We start from the raw sequence: 22621 nt of genomic DNA on the forward strand, positions 1-22621 counted from the left end.
AAGACATAGGCAGAACACTCAGCAAGAAGATCCTTTTTGACCCACCTCCCAGAGAAATGGAAATAAAAACAAAAATAAACAAATGGGAACTAATGAAACTTCAAAGCTTTTGCACAGCAAAGGAAACCATAAACAAGACCAAAAAACAACCCTTAGAATGGGAGAAAATATTTGCAAGTGAAGCAACTGACAAGGGATTAATCTCCAAAATTTACAAGCAGCTCATGCAGCTCAATACCAAAAAAACCAAACAACCCAGTCCAAAAATGGGCAGAAGACCTAAATAGACATTTCTCCAAAGAAGATATACAGACTGCCAACAAACACATGAAAAAAGGCTCAACGTCACTAATCATTAGAGAAATGGAAATCAAAACTACAATGAGGTATCACCTCACAGCAGTCGGAATGGCCATCATCGGAAATCTACAAATGATAAATGCTGGAGAGGGTGTGGAGAAAAGGGAACCCTCTTGCATTGTTGATGGGAATGTAAATTGATACAGCCACTATGGAGAACAGTATGGAGGTTCCTTAAAAAACTAAAAATAGAACTACCATATGACCCAGGAATCCCACTACTGGGCATATACCCTGGGAAAACCATAATTGAAAATACACATGCACCACAGTGTTCATTGCAACTCTATTTACAATAACCAGGACATGGAAGCAACCTAAGTGTCTATCAGCGGATGAATGGATAAAGAAGATGTGGCACATATATACAATGGAATATTACTCAGCCATAAAAAGAAACGAAATTGAGTTATTTGTAGTGAGGTAGATAGACCTAGAGACTGTCATACAAAATGAAGTAAGTCAGAAAGAGAAAAACAAATATTGTATGCTAACACATATATATGGAATCTAAAAAAAAAAAAAGAAGGGTTATGAAGATCCTAGGGGCAGGACAGAAATAAAGACGCAGATGTAGAGAATGGACTTGAGGACATGGGGAGGGGGAAGGGTAAGCTGGGACTAAGTGAGAGAGTGGCATGGACATATATACACTCCCAAATATAAAATAGCTAGCTAGTGGAATGCAGCTGCATAGCACAAGGAGATCAGCTCGGTGCTTTGTGACCACCTAGAGGGATGGGATAGGGAGGGTGGGAGGGAGACTCAAGAGGGAGGAGATTTGGGGATATATGTATATGTTATAGCTGATTCACTTTGTCATAAAGCAGAAAGTAACACACCATTGTAAAGCAATTATACTTCAATAAAGATGTTAGGAAAAAAAAAGCTTATTATAAATTCTGACATTTTCTCCAAATCCTTGGGCTATGGAAACCTCTAGGTACAAACTACTAGTGTAATGCTCAGACAGTTATTGGTAATCATTCTCTGTTGGGACAACTTACCTTGATAGGGCTAATTTATTAATAAAACTTCTAACACATTCCTAATTTTACCTCTGGCTTCAGCTTTTCTTTCTTCCTCTCTTTCCCAAATAGAGCTCTTTCTTTGTACAATTTGGCAGGAAATTCCTTTCTCTATGAAATCAATACTTCTCAAATTATATGGTGAAGAAAGATTTTTGTTTGCTTATGCTTTATTTCCTACCTGTCATAGAGTAATGTTTTTGTAAAATGCATTAGAATGGAATTACTAAAATTGAGATACAAAAATATGCAAAATAAAAAATTCAGTTATTTTTTATTAGATTCAACAGGTATAAAATTATTCTAAATGGATTGCTACAAAAGTTTCCAGACGCTTGCTTGTGTTTATCTTGCAGACTGGGAATAGTCTGTGGCCCACTGTGGTTCCCCGGGCCATACTTTGAGTAGCAGTATTCTAGACCAGTCGTTCTTGATATGGTTAAATTTAAATCTGCCATCTTGTTAGTTGTTTTATATTTGTTCCATCTTGGTTTTTGTTTTTTGTTTTTTGGGTTTTTTGTTATGGTTTGTTTTTTCCTTTTTCTCTCTTTTCCTGCCTTCCTTGGAATTGAATATTTTTTAATTGTTTCATTTTATTTCCACTATTGGCTTAGTAGTCGTACCTCTTTATTTTTTTAGTAGCATTTACACTTATTAACACTTATCACAGTGTGCTTTCAAGTAATATCACACTACTTCATGTATTATGTAAGAACCTTACAGCAGTTTATTTGCAACCCTCTCCTCTTATTCAGTGTGTCTTTGTTGTCATACATTTGACTTTTACATGTGCCATGAACGCCACAAGAAATTTTTATTATTTTTGCTTGGGATAGTCGATTATCTTTTTCAAGGGAAAGAAAATAAAATAAAAGTCTCTTATATGTGCCTTCATTATTATCACTTTCAGCACTCCTTATTTCTTTGTTATAATGTGTTATTCTAAGTTTCCATCTGGTATTATACTGTTTTTCCTAAATGATTTCCTTTACCATTTTTTGTAACTGAGGTCTGATGGCAGTACAGTACCTCAGCTGTTATTTTTATGAAAAAGCTTTATTTTACCTTTTAAAGTTATTTTTAAAAGATATTTTTGCTAGTGTATAATTCTGGGTTGACATTTTTTTGTTTGAAATCTTTGATGTCATTCCATTGTCTTCTATCTTAAATACTTTCTGCTAAGAAATCTGTTATAATTCCTATCTTTGTTGAATTTTATATAATGTGTTTATTTTCTCTGGCTGCCTTTAAGATTTTTTTGTTGAGTTTTTAACAGTTTGTGATGTGTCTAAATATGTTTTTTTTTGTTTGTGTAATTGATTTTCTGGAGGTTTTTTTTTCTAGTTATGCTTTGAATTTTTTGGATCTGTGGTTTCATTATTGTTGAGAAATTCTCAGTCACTATCCCTTCAGTATTTCTTCTGTCTCGTTTTCTCTATCTTTCCTCCTTCCAAGAATCCAGTTATACCTGAGTTAGACATTTGAGGTTAATTGATTTTCTTGTGACCTCAGCTCCCAAATACCTCCCAAATTAATATTTATCAGCATTTTTCTTTTTACTGATTTTAGGTTGGGTGTATCATTTTTTGTAGCTTTCTTTATTCTAAACAATAGATCAAATGTAAACCAGTTGTTCTTAACTTGTGTTCATAAACTGCTGAAGGGCCATGAGTTATTTATTACAAGAAGCCTGTGAATTCATATACACACCCAACATTGTCCATGGACTGAATAAATATTATGTGTCAAAAATATGGGGCTACATTTACAAATGCATGTAGATATTGCTGCAATTAATATGCTTGAAATTAATTTAAAACCATTGCTGAATTATAGATAACTTTCACCATGAAACATTGCTCAAATAACAAAATTTAATAGTGCAATAAAACTCTTCTGTAGTGCTGTGACTGTTTTGAACATTTACTTCAGGTGTTAACCTGAGCATCCTTACTCTAGTCTTTTTCTCAGGCAGAGGCGAGAGTCCTTTATAAACACACCAGGTGTAGTATACTCTCCAACTGCCCCACCCTAAGAAATCTCCTTGAGTTAGGCCATGATCTTTGTGCACAAGAAATAACCCAGCTAGTTCCTTAGAGATACATTTGTGCCTTTTCTGCCTTAGAAGTTTCAAACTGTGTAAAACATAAGTCACCCTGGACAGCAGGAGTTATGCACTGGCAGCCCAGTAGCCAAATTCAGCACACTAATAGGTTTCTTTTGGCCTGGCTGTGAATTTTTTTAAGTGAATTCTTGTCAATATTTAAGATTGAAAAATTGTAGCTGACCCTCCCACCCTTTCCCCATTTACCTTATATTATGTTATGTCTACATTACCAGTCTGGCCCTGGGAGTCTTTAGAATATATAGCTACTGCTTTAGTCCTACTCTGCATCATTTCTATATGCAAGTTTCTCCAGGCTCATTTTTGGTACTTTGTCCCTGTTTATGGACTCGACTTATCTATATATTGGTCATCAATCCCTTTAACACCAAGAAAATTCTTTATACCCTAGTTAATATTTAAATTATACATGCTGCAGATCTGAGGAAGTATTTTAGGGAAAAAAATTGCTGCTGTTATTGCTATTTTTAAAATCATAAATTACATGACAGTGTATATTATCCAGTGACAGATCTATCTATGGATAATTCACTTACTTGGGACTCTTATTATTTGGTGAACCGTGTGTCACTTTTTATGTCCTTTTTTTCCCCCCCCCCCCCCCCGGTACGCGGGCCTCTCACTGTTGTGGCCTCTCCCGTTGCGGAGCACAGGCTCCGGACCTTCAGGCTCAGTGGCCATGGCTCACGGGCCCAGCCGCTCCGTGGCATGTGGGATCTTCCTGGACCGGGGCACAAACCCGTGTCCCCTGCATCGGCAGGCGGACTCTCAACCACTGCACCACCAGGGAAGCCCTTTATGTCCATTTTTATATGGCCATTCTCAGAGCAAACAATAAAAAAGAAAAGGAAAAAACTGAAAGCCATTAGGTGCTTATCGAAAAGGTTTGCAGAAGTACAGAGACTTCTGAATAAGGCAGGGCACTCAGGAAACATCTTCATTTCTTGGAAAATCCTGACTCTGGATTTTTGGTCATTTTAATTCATGTTTCTAATTAATAGTGACATAAAGAAACTGTGAAAACAGTGGTTTTTGAAATGTTATATGTAGTTCTCAGATGTTCAGAATCTATTCCAAAGGAAGTGAACATTTGGAAGGGTGGGTATACTCGGAAACAGCACTTCCATATGTGTACTCAACAAAATGAATCATGGTCTCTCAAAGGCCTCGGGCTATCTGTGTACTCCCATCCTGCCATATGTGCAGGGACAAACCCAGCATCCTTATGAACAACCATTCATCAAGGATCTGGCTTTTAACAAGTAGAAATTGTCCCTTTCTTTTCCTTCATTCCTTCCTTCCTTCCTTCCTTCCTTCCTTCCTTCCTTCCTCCCTCCCTCCCTCCCTCCCTCCCTCCCTCCCTCCCTCCCTTCCTTCCTTCCTTCCTTCCTTCCTCCTTCCTTTCTCTCTCCTTTCCTTTCTTATTTTTGGTATAGATGCCAATAATCACATGATTTCCCTTGATGTTTTATTTTGCCACTGATATTGTATAATTATTTACTTTTTGAAATCTTTAAAGAAATTGCAGTCGCTTTCTTTGATATATTAAGGAAAGATAAATTGAAATTGGAGCAAAAGAATGGGAAGAACTGTGAAAAGTTTTTACTGGCTCTGTCACTAACATTTGTGAAACTTAAGAAACTGAAAAGAGCAGAACAATCCTTAAAAATAAGTTTATATTAGTGTTGATTCTATTCGGTGGACAGAATTATTTGGGTAAATTCAGGAAAAGGATAACATGGATAAAAATTATTCTTGGTTGTATTCCAAATAAAAAAGCAAGAGACAAAGCACAACTTTAGAAAGTAATAGTGAGAATATGAAGTGTTTACCTCCCTGTTCCCTCTCTCTCCTATCCTTCTCTGTTGTCTCTGGGCTTTGCCTCTGCTTTCTCATTTTGCTTGTCCTTCTTTCTTCCTTCCCTTCCTCCCTCCCTCCCTCCTTCCTTCCTCCCTCCCTTCCTTTCTTTTCCTTTTATTCCTGCCATATTTCATAAAAGATTTGAAGCAGCTTTTAAAACAAACATGAACTCTGTGTGTGTGTGTGTGTATGTGTTTTAAAGTAGGTGTGGTAATCATTCAGAGGTGAAAATACCATGAACCAGGAATGAGGTTAGCATATAAAGTGTGCACTATGGTATCTACTGCTTTTACTAGAGAAGGACCACAGATTTGGCTTTGAGATTTCTAGAAGCCAGTATGAAGAAAACAGCACTGTTGTTTATAAGGTTCTCAATGTTTCTAGGGCAGGATTTCCCAACTTTGGCATTATTGACATTTTGGCCAGATAATTCTTTGTTGTACTGTCCTGTTGCACTATAAGATGTTTAGCAGAATTCCTGATTTCTACCCAATAGACACCAGAAGCACACCTGCCCCCTCATTTTTGACAACCAAAAATGTCTCCAGAAACCACCAAATGGCCCATGGGGGGCAAAACCATCCCCATTGGGACACTGCTTCAGAAAAATGGCAAGCAAATCACAACATTCAGGAAAAGCCCAGCTATTCCAGATACAACTGGGGTATTTAAATTTCTTGAATATTTTAGCAACTTTACATGACAGAAGTTCAATACCTTTAAAGATAAAACATTCATGTAGGTCTTAGCTGATTCATTTCATTAGGAAAATCTTTTAATTCTACAAATATATTTGTTTTTTTTAACTTATTTATTTAGTTTTTAGATTTTGATTTGACTAGCATAAAAATCAATATGAGTTAAGAGCTTATCCTCTTTTTTTCTGGCTTCTCATTTCTGCTCCACTAATTACTAGCTGAATAACCTCTCTGAATTTCATATACAAAACTGCTTAATAATAGCATCTATGTCAGTAGTTGTGAGGATTGTATGAGTTAACAGGCAAAGAGCTTTGCACAGTGGCTAGATCGTAATAAGTACTCTATGAGATGACAACTCTTATTATTGTGGTCATTATTATTTATAAATAATAAAGACCAGAACTTTATAGAGTAAGGGAATAAATAAGAATAATAAAACTGAAAACGAGAAATGTCCATATTAGTTTTCTATTGCTTTCTCTGTATATTTCCTGAATTGCGTTCTGCTTTGACTTCAAGTGAATGAGATCACATTTCTACCATTCCTATTCTGTAAGTCATGTTTGAGTCAGCAGTCCTTCTTATCACCCCTCATCCTTCTTCACTACTACTGAGAGAGGTTACAACATGATGTTCTTCTTTCAGATGTGTAGAGTGTTATCTAGTGGCTACATCTTTATAAAGAGGTGTGTAACTAGTGCATTATTGGCCCTTACTCTCCCTCCTACTACACTTCCTACCTGTCTCCTTAGAGAGAGCACCTTCCTAATTATTTTAGGAGCTTCAGAAATGGCTAATATGAATAATCATTGTCTACTTCTGAATTGCTGATTTCCCCCCCATATCCTGTTCTTTTCTTTTCTTTCTTTTTTTTTTTTAATCAGTGAGGTCTGTTGGGCTCTGCTGATTATTCCGAGGTTTTCACATTGCTAGTTGCTCTGGATTTTCTGAGGTCCATAATGAAGTGGAGAATGTGTATATTACCCTCTTTTAACATTATAATTTTCCAAGTTGATACGAAAGTGTTTTACTTCAATCTCATTTTTTTTTTTTTTTTTTCGGTACGCGGGCCTGTCACTGCTGTGGCCTCTCCCGTTGTGGAGCACAGGCTCCGGACGCGCAGGCTCAGTGGCCATGGCTCATGGGCCCAGCCGCTCCGCGGCATGTGGGATCTTCCCAGACGGCGGCACGAACCCGCGTCCCATGCATCGGCAGGCAGACTCCCAACCACTGCGCCACCAGGGAAGCCCCAATCTCATTTTCTTTTAACAGAATTTAAAATGTATTGCCTATTTCAGTTTTTCCTTACAGCTTTCTCTATCACTTTACCCTTTTCTATCCTGCTAAATAGACATGAGTGGCTGGGAGTAAGAGGCAGGAGGATCTCAGTGCCGGATTCTGTACTGTCTGCAGAATTGTGTCTCTTCCTCTTTTAACTAATCTTCCTTATGGGCCAAGCTTGTATGATTCTCTACCCTAAAGCATATTACCACCTTATCTCACCACATTTGCTCAGTTTCTCACACAGAAAGACTTTTTGTGGGACACCTTCAGAAACTAATGTTTCTGAACCTCAGTTTTGGACACATGTTAGGTCCAGACCCTCCTACATATTTATAAAGTGATTTGAACTGTTGGGGAACTGTTTCCAGATTGAAAGATTTTAACTCTGGCAGTAAAATAAGACCTCTGTGGACAGTTACTCAGCAGACTGCTAAAGCTGCCTTCATGTTTTGTACACTAGTTACATTGTCAGAAATATTTGAAAGTTGAAAGCATATTGTTTTTTAGAATAGTACATAAGGAAAAGCTTGGTGCACATTCCAGGTGAATTCTGAGGGGGGCAATAAGTTGCATATTGCTACGTTAATTCTAAAATACTATTATACACCACCAACCATGTATGCAGCATATCCTTGGAGAATTCTGTCCAGGATCCTGGCTAGACTCTTCCCTGTCATCCAACAGAGTACATTCCTGACCTTGAAAATGGGACGCAGAATGATCCATGCTTACTCATATATGTGATAAATAGGCTCTTTCTTTTTTCTCCTAATTATGCTGATCTTCTCCACAGTTAATAATATATCAGTCTCTTTAAGTTTGAATAGCCTCCTTTTAGTTTTAAAATTCTGTCTTTTCATGATCAACTTATTATTAGACACAGTCTCTTTAGGTAATTGCTCTGTCTGTCAGCTTCCTCTCTCGAGATGGCGTTTGGGTGTCTGAGGGAAAGAGAGAGACCTGATGGGGTCCTTGGATACTCACGGTCCTCTGAATATTCAGGTTTCCGTGGCAACCTCATTAATCTACCTGATTGGTGCTGATTTCTCAGCATTTAAAACTGAGGTCAGCAGCTGAATTTCTCCTGGTTTCCAATTTCACTGCGAAATGGAGCTTGGTGGGGTTTGCAGGCTCCAACAGCCTCACCTCGGCTCTCCCTGCGCTGGGATCTTCCTGAGCTTCTGCTGTGGACTTCATTTGACTCCAACCATAGTTACTCCATTTCAGGGGCTCTCCCATAGCATACACTTGGAAGACTGTGGGAACTTGAGGCTTCCATTGCTACCACACAGGACCCAAGAGCATCTTAGGAATGCTTCAGTCTGAACTTCCATTTACTTTTCACACTACTCCCTAGCCTTTTTAATGTGGTGCCCACACTTTGGTGTAGACATGGACTGCAAAAGTCCTAAGTGTAAATGACACCAAAGATTTGCTTATTATCTTGTCAATTTACCTAACACATTCTCCTCTCTCTGAGATGTGCTCACTTATCATTCTTTACCTCCCCTGCTTCTGTCACAACTCTTCAGTTTGCCTTTCTCCAATATCTCATCACCATAAAGGATGGCTTCCAGCTTTTTCTTCCTGTCATCATATCCTATCTGTAGCCTAGGTCAGCAAGCCCTCTGCCTGGGTGTCATAGGTAGAAAGAGTCTCTTCTCTGAACTATCATTCAGAGAAGCAGTGATAGCATTGTCTTGATGCTATCACTAACATAGGACTATAATCTGAGAGCACCAAGCTTAGTTTTTAATATGTAAAGGAGTTTGGAAAAAAAATCTTCTTTTACCACAAAATCTGGATTTTCATGTGTATTTATGAAAAATCTTTGTTTTGAATGTCAGTTTCTTTATATTTCTTTTATATCAATCTGAATCTCCTTTTGATCTCATGTACCACTGGCCCATAATAATGCACATGTAATAAGTATAAAAGAGCTACTAAGAATGTGCTGTATAAAAAAAAGTTAAATTAAAAAAAATAATGCACATGTATGTGTGTGTGTGTGTATGTGAATTTGTACATGCACACACACATACATGTCAGGCAGAAGAATGAATTGGTGGGCAGACCAAGGGGAAGTAAATGTGGTGCATGGAAAAAACAAAGATAAAACACTTTGATTTTTTTCAGATTATAATAGTTCTGGTTTTAAAAATTTACCTTGCATCACTTAAGAACTTTAGCTAGATCTTAGTAACCAACTAGTGTGGTCAGAAGGATTGCTTTCTGCTCCACTGCCATTTCTTTCCCCTTTCCTGGCCTAATCTATTATAATTTACATTATTTTACGTGTCCAGAGCCAACTCTATGCCACTTTTCTAATAGCTCTACCTTCAACTTCCAAATTCTAGAGCACCTGTCTTCTGGTCTCTACTTCCACAATTATTGTACTACCAGCTCAGCTCCTTAATCCTGTTTATGTATATCCACCTGAGGTGAGTTTTTCTTGTTCTTTTCCTTTCCTGTCCAGCCACTCAATATCCCATTCCATGCCAGGAACCACCGTCATTTGATGGATTCAACCATCCTTTCTTACCTAGAGTTTTTTCCTACTGTCATGAAGTCTTGTACAGTTGAAATCAGCTCTCGTATGAAGGAGATCTTCTTGACACTATCACAAATACAGGGAAAGGTTTTTGGCAATCTCTCCAACCAATAAGAGGGACATAGGGGGAGAAGAAATAACTTTTTGCCATTGAGAATGGCAGGAAGTGTATTTGGACATCTCTTCTAATGGCAGGGATTATGTAGGGAGAGTTCATGAGTCATGCATCCTTTTTTACCCTTAGAACTCTTATTAAACTAGAATATGCCAAATGCATGTGGATAGGTTTTGGTAGCTAATTTTGGCAGCTGATGTCCCTGAAACATGACTTGGAACACAATGTCTTAGGGAAATATGCTTATAAATTGACTTATAAACAAGCTTTGGGGGTGTAACCTTGTTATAGGCTGAATTGTGTCCCCCCAAAATGAATATGTTGAAGCCCTAACCCTTAAGTGATTGAATTTGATAGGGCTTTTAGGAGGCTATTAAGGTTAAATGAGGTCGTAAGTGTGGGGTTCTAATTCAGTAGGGTTGGTGGCATCCTAAGAAGAAGGAGAGAGAAATCAGTCTCTCTCCATGTGCACTCACTGAGGAAAGGCCATGTCAGGACATAGTGAGAAGGCAACCATCTGCAAGCTGGGAAGAGAAATAAAACAGACATTAGATTTGCTGGCACCTTTATCTTGGTTTTCTAGCCTCCAGAACTGTAAGAAATAAATTTCTGTTGTTTAAGCCACCCAGTGTATGTATTTTGTTGTGGCAGCTCAAGCTAAGAAAACCTTGTTCATACCTTCAGAATTAAATACAATTACTCATTTATGAATAGATTATACCTACAAAACTTACCACTATTACTACTTAGTTATAAGTTAAATGTATATAAAATATAGGTTAAAGTAGTATTTAGAGAAATTTTTTTTATGTTTAAATACAAGCAAATAAATGAATGATAAATCCCATAGATTCCGAAATAGAACCTGTTTAGGGATAAGCCTAAATTTTGGATGTGGTCAAAACTTCAAGCATCCATTGAGCATCTCTGTGCTTGGCACTAATCAGTAAGCATATCCTTATTTTTTTTTTACATCTTTATTGGATTATAATTGCTTTACAATGTTGTGTTAGTTTCTGCTGTACAACAAAGTGAATCAGCTATATGTATACATATATCCCCATATCTCCTCCCTCTTGAGCCTCCCTCCCACCCTCCCCATTGCACCCCTCTAGGTTATCACAAAGCACTGAGCTAATCTCCCTGTGCTCTGCAGCTGCTTCCCACTAGCTATCTGTTTTACATTTAGTAGTGTATATATGTCCGTGCCACTCTCTCACTTCTTCCCACCTTACCCTAAGGCCACAATAAAATTTGTTTATTTTTATTTTCATTACTTCTGGGGGTGGATCAAAAAAGATTTTGCTGAAATTTACGTGAAACACTGTTCTGCCTATGTTTTCCTCTAAGAGTATTATAGTGTCTGGCCTTACATTTAGGTTATTAATCCATTTTGAGTTTATTTTTGTATATGGTGTTAGGGAGTGTTCTCATTTCATTCTTTTACATGTCACTGTCCAGTTTTCCCAGCACCACTTACTGAAGAGATTGTCTTTTCTCCATTGTATATTCTTGCCTCCTTTGTATAGATTAGGTGACCATAGGTGTGTGCGTTTATCTCTGGGCTTTCTATCCTGTTCCACTGATCTATATTTCTGTTTTGTGCCAGTACCAAACTGTTCTGATGACCATAGCTTTGTAGTATAGCCTGAAGTCAGGGAGCCTGATGCCTCCAGCTCCATTTTTCTTTCTCAAGATTGCTTTAGCTATCAGGGTCTTTTGTGTTTCCATACAAATGTAAAATTTTTTGTTCCAATTCTGTGGAAAATGCCATTGGTAATTTGATACAGATTACATTGAATCTGTAGATTGCTTTGAGTAGTTTAGTCATTTTGACAATATTGATTCTTCCAATCCAAGAATATGGTATATCTTTCCATCTGTGTCATCTTTTATTTCTTTCATCAGTGTCTTATAGTTTACTGAGTACAGGTCTTCTTTCTCCTTAGATAGGTTTATTCCTAGGTATTTTATTCTCTTTGATGTAATGGTAACTGGGATTGTTTCCTTGTTTTCTCTTTCTGATCTTTCATTGTCAGTGTGTAGGAATGCAAGAGATTTTTGTGTATTAATTTTGTATCCTGCAACTTTACCAAATTCAGTGATGAGCTCTAGTAGCTTTCTGGTAACATCTTTAGGATTCTCTATGTATAGTATCATGTCATCTGCAAACAGTGACAGTTTTACTTCTTTTCCAATTTGGATTCCTTTTATTTCTTCTTCTCTGTGCCATAGCTAGGACTTCCAAATCTATGTTGAATAATAGTGGTGAGGGTGGACATCCTTGTCTTATTCTTGGTCTTAGAGGAAATGCTTTCAGTTTTTCACTATTGAGAATGTTATTTGCTGTGTGTTTTTCATATATGGCCTTTATTATGTTCAGGTAGGTTCCCTCTAATCCCACTTTCTGGAGAGTTTTTATCATAAATGAGTGTTGAATTTTGTCAAAAGCTTTTTTTGCATCTGTTGAGATGACCATATTGTTTTTATTCTTCAGTTTGTTAATGTGGTGTATCACATTGATTGATTTGCACATGTGGAAGAATCCTTGCATCCCTGCGATAAATCCCACTTTATCGTGATTTATTATCTTTTTAATGTGTTGGATTCTGTTTGCTAGTAATTTGTTGAGGATTTTTAACATCTATGTTCATCAGAGATAATTGGCCTGTAGTTTTTTTTGTGATATCTTTGTATGGTTTTGGTATCCGGGTGATGGTGGCCTTGTAGAATGAGGTTGGCAGTGTTCTATCCTCTGCAATTTTTTGGGAAGAGTGTCAGGAGGATAGGTGTTAACTCTTCTCTAAATGTTTGTTAGAATTCTACTGCGAAGTCATCTGGTCCTGGACTTCTGTTTGTTGGTAGTTTTAAAATCATAGTTTCAATTTCAGTACTCGTGATTGGTCTTTTCATATTGTCTATTTCCTCCTGGTTCAGTCTTGGAAGGTTGTACCTTTCTAAGAATTTGTGCATTTCTTCTAGGTTGTCCATTTTATTGGTGTATAGTTGTTTGTACTAGTGTCTTATGATGCTTTGTATTTCTGTGATGTCAGTTGTAACTTCTCTGTTTTCATTTCTAATTTTATTGATTTGAGTTCTCTCCCTTGTCTTGATGAGTCTGTCTAAAGGTTTATCAGTTTTGTTTTTCTTCTCAAAGAACCAGCTTCTAGTTTTCTTTTGGGGTTTATTGATTTATGTTTGCTTGCTCCCCCAGTAATTTTAAATCTGAAGAATGAGGACTTTCTGTGGCACCTGTAGCTATGTAATGGTTGAAAATTGGTTTAAAAGTATCCAACACAATGTAAATGTTGGGGTTTTTTGTTGTTTTTTTACATCTTTATTGGAGTATAATTGCTTTACAGTGGTGTGTTAGTTTCTGCTTTATAACAAAGTGAATCAGTTATACATATATTCCCATTTCTCTTCCCTTTTGCGTCTCCCTCCCTCCCACCCGCCCTATCCCACCCCTCTAGGTGGTCACAAAGCATGGAGCTGATCACCCTGTGCTATGCGGCTGCTTTCCACTAGTTATCTATTTTACGTTTGGTAGTGTATATATGTCCATGCCACTCTCTCACTTTGTCACAGCTTACCCTTCCCCCACCCCATATCCTCAAGTCCATTCTCTAGTAGGTCTGTGTTTTTGTTCCCGTCTTACCCCTAGGTTCTTCATGACATTCTTTTTTTCTTAAATTCCATATATATGTGTTAGCATATGGTATTTGTCTTTCTCTTTCTGACTTACTTCACTCTGTATGACAGGCTCTAGGTCCATCCACCTCATTACAAATAGCTCAATTTCGTTTCTTTTTATGGCTGAGTAATATTCCATTGTATATATGTGCCACATCTTCTTTATCCATTCATCCGATGATGGACACTTAGGTTGTTTCCATCTCCTGGCTATTGTAAATAGAGCTGCAATGAACATTTTGGTACATGTGTGTTTTGAATTATGGTTTTCTCAGGGAATATGCCCAGTAATGGGATTGCTGGGTCATATGGTAGTTCTGTTTGTAGTTTTTTAAGGAACCTCCATACTCTTCTCCATAGTGGCTGTACCAATTCACATTCCCACCAGCAGTGCAAGAGTGTTCCCTTTCCTCCACACCCTCTACAGCATTTTTTGTTTCTAGATTTTTTGATGATGGCCATTCTGACTGGTGTGAGATGATATCTCATTGTAGTTTTGATTTGCATTTCTCTAATGATTAATGATGTTGAGCATTCTTTCATGTATTTGTTGGCAGTCTGTATATCTTCTTTGGAGAAATGTCTGTGTAGGTCTTCTGCCCATTTTTGGATTGGGTTGTTTTGCTGTTATTGAGCTGCATGAGCTGCTTGTAAATTTTGGAAATTAATCCTTTGTCAGTTGCTTCATTTGCAAATATTATCTCCCATTCTGAGGTTTGTCTTTTGGTCTTGTTTATGGTTTTCTTTGCTGTACAAAAGCTTTGAAGTTTCATTAGGTCCCATTTGTTTATTTTTGTTTTTATTTCCATTTCTCTAGGAGGTGGGTCAAAAAGGACCTTGCTGTGATTTATGCCATAGAGTGTTCTGCCTATGTTTTCCTCTAAGAGTTTGATAATTTCTGGCCTTACATTTAGGTCTTTAATCCATTTTGAGCTTATTTTTGTGTATGGTGTTAGGGAGTGATCTAATCTTATACTTTTACAAGTACATGTCCAGTTTTCCCAGCACCACTTATTGAAGAGGCTATCCTTTCTCCACTATACATTCCTGCCTCCTTTATCAAAGATAAGGTGACCATATGGGTGTGGGTTTATCTCTGGGCTTTCTATCCTGTTTCATTGATCTATATTTCTGTTTTTGTGCCAGTACCATACTGTCTTGATTACTGTAGCTTTGTAGTATAGTCTGAAGTCAGGGAGCCTCAGGATTGCTTTGGCTATTCGGGGTCTTTTGTGTTTCCATACAAATTGTGAAATTTTTTGTTGTAGTTCTGTGAAAAATGCCAGTGGTAGTTTGATAGGGATTGCATTGAATCTGTAGATTGCTTTGGGTAGTAGAGTCATTTTCACAATGTTGATTCTTCCAATCCAAGAACACGGTGTATCTCTCCATGTATTTGTATCATCTTTAATTTCTTTCATCAGTGTCTTATAATTTTCTGCATACAGGTCTTTTGTCTCCTTAGGTAGGTTTATTCCTAGATATTTTTTTCTTTTTGTTGCAATGGTAAATGGGAGAGTTTTCTTGGTTTCACTTTCAGATTTTTCGTCATTAGTGTATAGGAATGCCAGAGATTTCTGTGCATTAATTTTGTATCCTGCTACTTTACCAACTTCATTGATTACATTTAGTACTTTTCTGGTAGCATCTTTAGGATTCTCTGTGTATACTACCATGTCATCTGCAAACAGTGACAGCTTTACTTGTTCTTTTCCGATTTGGATTTCTTTTATTTCCTTTTCTTCCTTGATTGCTGTGGCTAAAACTTCCAAAACTATGTTAACTAAGAGTGGTGAGAGTGGGTAACATTGTCTTGTTCCTGATCTTAGTGGAAATGGTTTCAGTTTTTCACCATTGAGGACGATGTTGGCTGTGGATTTGTTATATATGGCCTTTATTATGTTGAGGAAAGTTCCCTCTATGCCTACTATCTGGAGGGTTTTTATCATAAATGTGTGTTGAATTTTGTCGAAAGCTTTTTCTGCATCTATTGAGATGATCATATGGTTTTTCTCCTTCAGTTTGTTAATATGGTGTATCACATTGATTGATTTGCATATATTGAAGAATCCTTGCATTCCTGGAATAAACCCCACTTGATCATGGTGTATGATCCTTTTAATGTGCTGTTGGATTCTGTTTGCTAGTATTTTGTTGAGGGTTTTGCATCTATGTTCATCAGTGATATTGGCCTGTAGTTTTCTTTGTTTGTGACATCCTTGTCTGGTTTTGGTATCAGGGTGATGGTGGCCTCATAGAATGAGTTTGGGAGTCTTCCTCCCTCTGCTATATTTTGGAAGAGTTTGAGAAGGATAGGTGTTAGCTCTTCTCTAAATGTTTGATAGAATTCGCCTGTGAAGCCATCTGGTCCTGGGCTTTTGTTTATTGGAAGATTTTTAATCACAGTCTCAATTTCAGTGCTTGTGATTGGTCTGTTCATATTTTCTATGTCTTCCTGATTCAGTCTTGGCATGTTGTGCATTTCTAAGAATTTGTCCATTTTTTCCAGGTTGTCCATTTTATTGGCATAGAGTTGCTTGTAGTAATCTCTCATGATCTTTTGTATTTCTGCAGTGTTAGTTATTACTTCTCCTTTTTCATTTCTAATTCTATTGATTTGAGTCTTCTCCCTTTTTTTCTTGATGAGTCTGGCTAATGGTTTATCAATTTTGTTTATCTTCTCAAAGAACCAGCTTTTAGTTTGATTGATCTTTGCTATCATTTCCTTCACTTCTTTTTCATTTATTTCTGATATGATCTTTATGATTTCTTTCCTTTTGCTAACTTTGGGGTTTTTTTTGTTCTTCCTTCTCTAATTAGGTGCAAGATTAGGTTGTTTATTTGAGATGTTTCCTGTTTCTTAAGGTAGGATTGTATTGCTATAAACTTCCCTCTTAGAACTGCTTTTGCTGCATCCCATAGGTTTTGCATCATCGTGTCTCCATTGTCATTTGTTTCTAGGTATCTTTTGATTTCCTCTTTGATTTCTTCAGTGATCGCTTGGTTATTAAGTAGTGTATTGTTTAGTCTCCATGTGTTTGTATTTTTTACAGATCTTTTCCTGTAATTGATAGCTAGTCTCATAGCATTGTGGTTGGAAAAGATACTTGATACAATTTCAATTTTCTTAAACTTACCAAGGCTTGATTTGTGACCCAAGATATGTTCTATCCTGGAGAATGTTCCATGAGCACTTGAGAAAAATGTGTATTCTGTTGTTTTTGGATGGAATGTCCTATAAGTATCAATTAAATCCATCTTGTTTAATATATCATTTAAAGCCTGTGTTTCCTTATTTATTTTCATTTTGGATGATCTGTCCATTGGTGAAAGTGGGGTGTTAAGGTCCCCTACTATGAATGTGTTACTCTCGATTTCCTCTTTTGTGGCTATTAGTGTTTGCCTTATGTATTGAGGTGCTCCTGTGTTGGGTGCATAAATATTTACAATTGTTACATCTTCTTCTTGCCTCGATCCCTTGATCATTATGTAGTGTCCTTCTTTGTCTCTTCTCATACTCTTTATGTTAAAGTCTATTTGGTCTGATATGAGAATTGCCACTCCAGCTTTCTTTTGGTTTCCATTTGCATGGAATATCTTTTTCCATTCCCTTACTTTCAGTCTGTATGTGTCTCTAGGTCTGAAGTGGGTATCTTGTAGGCAGCATATATATGGGTCTTGTTTCTGTATCCATTCAGCCAGTCTGTGTCTTTTGGTGGGAGCATTTAATCCATTTACATTTAAGGTAATTATCGATATATATGTTCCTATTCCCATTCTCTTAATTGTTTTGGGTTTGTTATTGTAGGTCTTTTCCTTCTCTTGTGTTTCTTACCTAGAGAAGTTCCTTTAGCATTTGTTGTAAAGCTGGTTTGGTGGTGCTGAACTCTCTCAGCTTTTGCTTGTCTGTAAAGGTTTTGATTTCTCCATCAAATCTGAATGAGATCCTTGCTGGGTAGAGTAATCTTGGTTGTAGGTTTTTCTCCTTCATCACTTTAAATATGTCCTGCCAGTCCCTTCTGGCTTGCAGAGTTTCTGCTGAAAGATCAGCTGTTAACCTTCTGGGGATTCCCTTGTGTGTTATTTGTTGTTTTTCCCTTGCTGGTTTTAATGTGTTTTCTTTGTATTTAATTTTTGACAGTTTGATTAATATGTGTCTTGGTGTGTTTCTCCTTGGATTTATCCTGTATGGGACTCTATGTGCTTCCTGGACTTGATTAACTGTTTCCTTTCCCATATTAGGGAAGTTTTCAACTATAATCTCTTCAAATACTTTCTCAGTCCCTTTCTTTTTCTCCTCTTCTTCTGGAACCCCTATAATTCGAATGTTGGTGCGTTTAATGTTGTCCCAGAGATCTCTGAGACTGTCCTCAATTCTTTTCATTCTTTTTTGTTTATTCTGCTCTTTATTAGTTATTTCCACTATTTTATCTTCCAGGTCACTTATCCGTTCTTCTGCCTCAGTTATTCTGCTATTGATCTCATCTAGAGTATTTTTAATTTCATTTATTGTGTTGTTCATCATTGTTTGTTTCATCTTTAGTTCTTCTAGGTCCTTGTTAAATGTTTCTTGCATTTTCTGTATTCTATTTCCAAGATTTTGGATCATCTTTACTATCATTATTCTGAATTCTTTTTCGGGTAGACTGTCTATTTCCTCTTCATTTGTTAGGTCTGGTGGGTTTTTATCTTGCTCCTTCATCTGCTGTGTGTTTTTCTGTCTTCTCATTTTGCTTATCGTACTGTGTTTGGTGTCTCCTTTTTGCAGGCTGCAGGTTCATAGTTCCCGTTGTTTTTAGTGTCTGTCCCCAGTGGCTAAAGTTGGTTCAATAGGTTGTGTAGGTTTCCTGGTGGAGGGGACTAGTGCCTGTGTTCTGGTGGATGAGGCTGGATCTTGTCTTTCTGGTGGGCAGGTCCACGTCTGTTGGTGTGTTTTGGGGTGTCTGTGGATTTATTATGATTTTAGGACACCTCTCTGCTAATGGGTAGGGTTGTGTTTGTGTCTTGCTAGTTGTTTGGCATAGGGTGTCCAGCACTGTAGCTTGCTGGTCATTTAGTGAATCTGGGTGCTGGTGTTGAGATGGAGATATCTGGGAGATTTTCGCTGTTTTCTATTATTTGGAGCTGGGAGGTCTCTTGTGGACCAGTGTCCTGAAGTTGCCTCTCTCACCTCAGAGGCACAGCACTGATTTCTGGCTGCAGCACCAAGAGCCTTTCATCCACACGGCTCAGAATAAAAGGGAGAAAAAGTAGAAAGGAAGGAAGGAAGGAAAGAAGGAAGGAAGGAAGGAAGAAAAAGGAAGAAAGAAAGAGGGAGGGAGGAGAGAAAGAAAGAAATGAAGGAAGGAAGGAAGAAAAAGAAAAGGGAGAGAGGAAAGAAAGAAAGAAAGGATAAAATAAAATAAAGTAAGATAAAATAAAGTTATTAAAATAAAAAATAATTATTAAGAAAAAAAATTTTTAAAGAAAAAAACGGACGGATAGAACCCTAGGACAAATGGTGAAAGCAAAGCTACACAGACAAAATCTCACACAGAAGCACACACATACACACTCACAAAAAGAGGAAAAGGGGAAAAAATGATAAATCTTGCTCTCAAAGTCCACCTCCTCAATTTGGGATGATTCGTTGTCTACTCAGGTATTCCACAGATGCAGGGTACATCAAGTTGATTGTGGAGCTTTAATCCGCTGCTTCTGAGGCTACTGGGAGATTTCCCTTTCTCTTCTTAGCACAGCTCCCCTGCGTGTAGGTCGCTGCAGGGCGTCTGTTCTTTGCTCAGACAGGACGGGGTTAAAGGAGCTGCTGATGCAGCTGTGGCTCACTCAGGCCGGGGGGAGGGAGGAGCACGATGTGGGGCGAGCCTGCAGCGGCAGAGGCCAGCGGGACGTTGAACCAGCCTGAGGCGTGCCGTGCGTTCTCCCGGGGAAGTTGTCCCTCGATCCCGGGACCCTGGTGTAAGGTCGGGTCTTAACAAATGGCACCGCGAAACAGAGGAAAGCTTTAAGTGAGCTTTATTAGGGAGCGCTCCCGGGCGAGGTTCAGTGGTCCGAGAGAAAGGGGCCAGAGAAGTCGCGCCCGGGCGAGGGTTGGGCAAGAATTTATAGGGGAAGAAGGGAAAGGGGTGTGGTGAATCTGGGAGGGCGCAGGGTATTTCTTATTTGGTGGTCTTTTCGGGTATCCTGGGGGACCGTTGGTCCCGCCCCTCGAAAGGCGGGAAAGCTGGGCTGGGTTCAAAGTCCCCAGGTCAGTTCCTGGAACTGGATGGTCCGGAATGTCTCCAGGGCAGTTTCTGGAACTGGGTGGTCCGGAGAATTTCAGTCTGATGCAACCTGTGAATCTGATTGTGTTCCCCTGCCTCGGGCCAGTTGGCCTTACACCTGGCAGTGGCGGGCTGCACAGGCTCCATGGAAGGGGGGTGTGGATAGTGACCTGTGCTCGCACACAGGCTTCTTGGTTGCGGCAGCAGCAGCCTTAGTGTCTCATGCCCACCTCTGGGGTCCGCGCTTTTAGCTGTGACTCGCGCCCGTCTCTGGAGCTTCTTTAAGCAGCACTCTTAATCCCCTCTCCTCGCACCAGGAAACAAAGAGGGAAGAAAAAGTCTCTTGCCTCTTCAGCAGGTACAGACTTTTCCCCGGACTCCCTCCCGGCTAGCGTGGTGCACTAACCCCCTGCAGGCTGTGTTCACGCTGCCAACCCCAGTCCTCTCCCTGCGCAACCACGGAAACCCGAGCCTCAGCTCCCAGCCCCCGCTCATCCCGGTGGGTGAGCAGACAAGCCTCCTCTCGGGCTGGTGAGCGGTGGGCAACACTGATCCTCTGTGCGGGAATCTCTCTGCCTTGCCCTCCGCACCTCTGTTGCTACGCTCTCCGCTCTCCTCCGCGGCTTCGAAGCTTACCCCCCTCCGCCACCCGGTCTCCGCCCGCGAAGGGGCTTCCTAGTGTGTGGAAACTTTTCCTCTTTCACAGCTCCCTCCCACTGCTGCAGGTCGCGTCCCTATTCTTTTGTCTGTTTATTCTTTTTTCTTTTGCCCTACCCAGGTACATGGGGAGTTTCTTGCCTTTTGGGAGGTCTGAGGTCTTCTGCCAGCGATCAGTAGGTGTTCTGTAGGAGTTGTTCCACGTGTAGATGTATTTCTTATGTATTTGTGGGGAGGAAGGTGATCTCCGCGTCTTACTCTTCCGCCATCTTCCCGATTCCCCTCAATGTTGGTTTTAATTTTTTAGCTTGAACAGCCATTTTCCTGAATGCTGTATCTTCATGAAGCTCAAATAACTACTTACTTACAGTGGTTTAGTAAAAGAATAAAAGTCTCAGTTTAGAGGGTAAATGATTAGGTTCTAGGGTTCATTTGATGATTCCTTTACTTTTTAGTTGATAGTGTTGACCATGATGGTGTTGACTATGACATGGGCTGAATGTTCTTAGAAAGTAAGTGTTATTTCAGTAGTATGGTAGAAAGGCATGTGTTAGGGTCAGAGCTCTGTGTGAGGGTCCTCAGACCTTCTGGGTAGCCTCTCTAAGCCACAGTATGTTCATTCAGTAACCACTTCTTAGGCCTCAACTATGTGTTAGGCATTACAAAAATGAGCGTAATAGCTGAAATAGTAGTAGCTAACAGTTGCATATCACGTACTCATTTAATCCTCCCCAACCTCATATGCAGATGGCACTTCAAAAAGCTGCTATTTCATTGGTAAGAGAATCAAAGCACAGAGTTGTTAATTAATTGATTGCCCATTGTCAGTCACCTTTTAGTGGTGAAGTCATAATTTCACCTGGACAGTTTAATTCCAGAATCTTCTCTCTTTACCACTTTGCTGTTGTTGGGAGAATCTTAATATTCTATTTATTTATTTAGTGTTCTCATTTATTATGTATTTACTCATTGTTCTTAACAGAATTTAAGTTGTTAAGGCTCTCATGACAAAAAGCATGTGAAAATGCTTAGGAAACTGCTTAGTGCGTTGTGAATGAGTTATTATTTATTGTGTTTGTTCCCTGTCATTAGGCCTCTTCACTTCAGTTCTTCTTTTTAAAAAAATTCTGTATTTTGTGTCAGAGTTCCCTTCTTTGAGCCATTTGAGACGTCTTGATATTTGCACAGTCAAATTTTTTTATTGCATTTCCCAGTGCTCCAACTGTGTCCTAAAATAATAGACTTCTACAGCTTGATACTGTTATTTTTTTATATTATGACATATTTATACATTAAAATTATGTAACATAGGGCTTCCCTGGTGGCGCAATGGTTGAGAGTCCGCCTGCCAATGCAGGGGATGTGGGTTTGTGCCCCGGTCCGGGAGGATCCCACATGTCGTGGAGCGGCTAGGCCCGTGAGCCATGGCCGCCGAGCCTGTGTGTCCGGAGCCTGTGCTCCGCAACGGGAGAGGCCACAGCAGTGAGAGGCCCGCGTACTGCCAAAAAAAAAAAAAAAGTTATGTAACATATATGACAATTGTAAACCACTACTATTGCACTTTTCTTGTCCTTGTTGTAAATGTTCTCTTAATGTGTGCACAAAAAAGAGTAAACAGCATTTTATAAAGGTAAATCCAAAATATTGTTTCATGCTTTGTTTGGATAATAATGTTCTCTAGTGTAGGAGCAACCATATATTTTAATGGCGTATCTAATTTTAATAATACTAGTTTGCAATAAGACTAGCTGCCAAGCTGTACTAAATGTTAAGCTTCTACTTTGAAAGTCAAATCTCTCCTTGCAGTTGAGTGTTGAGAATATTTTAAGTGTGAGGACCACACACTCCCTCCATTTAGTTGGAGAACCTGAACTGCGGTTGCTCCTTCCCACTCACTGACTGCTACTGCTACCTGCCTAATAATTGTTTTTGGCTCCCCGTAAACCTGCAGCCAGAAAGGTATTTAAATTTTCCCCCTCTAGCA

General features: G+C 38.8%; 1 protein-coding gene across 2 annotated transcripts in view; it reads left to right on the top strand.

Annotated features, from left to right (window-relative positions):
• Window positions 1–22621, top strand: part of HDAC9 (histone deacetylase 9) — a 577220-nt gene that overhangs the window by 303989 nt on the left and 250610 nt on the right. The gene's annotated exons all lie outside the window — the stretch shown is intronic.

The sequence above is a fragment of the Grampus griseus genome (genome assembly GCF_964374135.1).
Source record: "Grampus griseus genome assembly, chromosome: 9".
Taxonomy (NCBI): domain Eukaryota; kingdom Metazoa; phylum Chordata; class Mammalia; order Artiodactyla; family Delphinidae; genus Grampus; species Grampus griseus.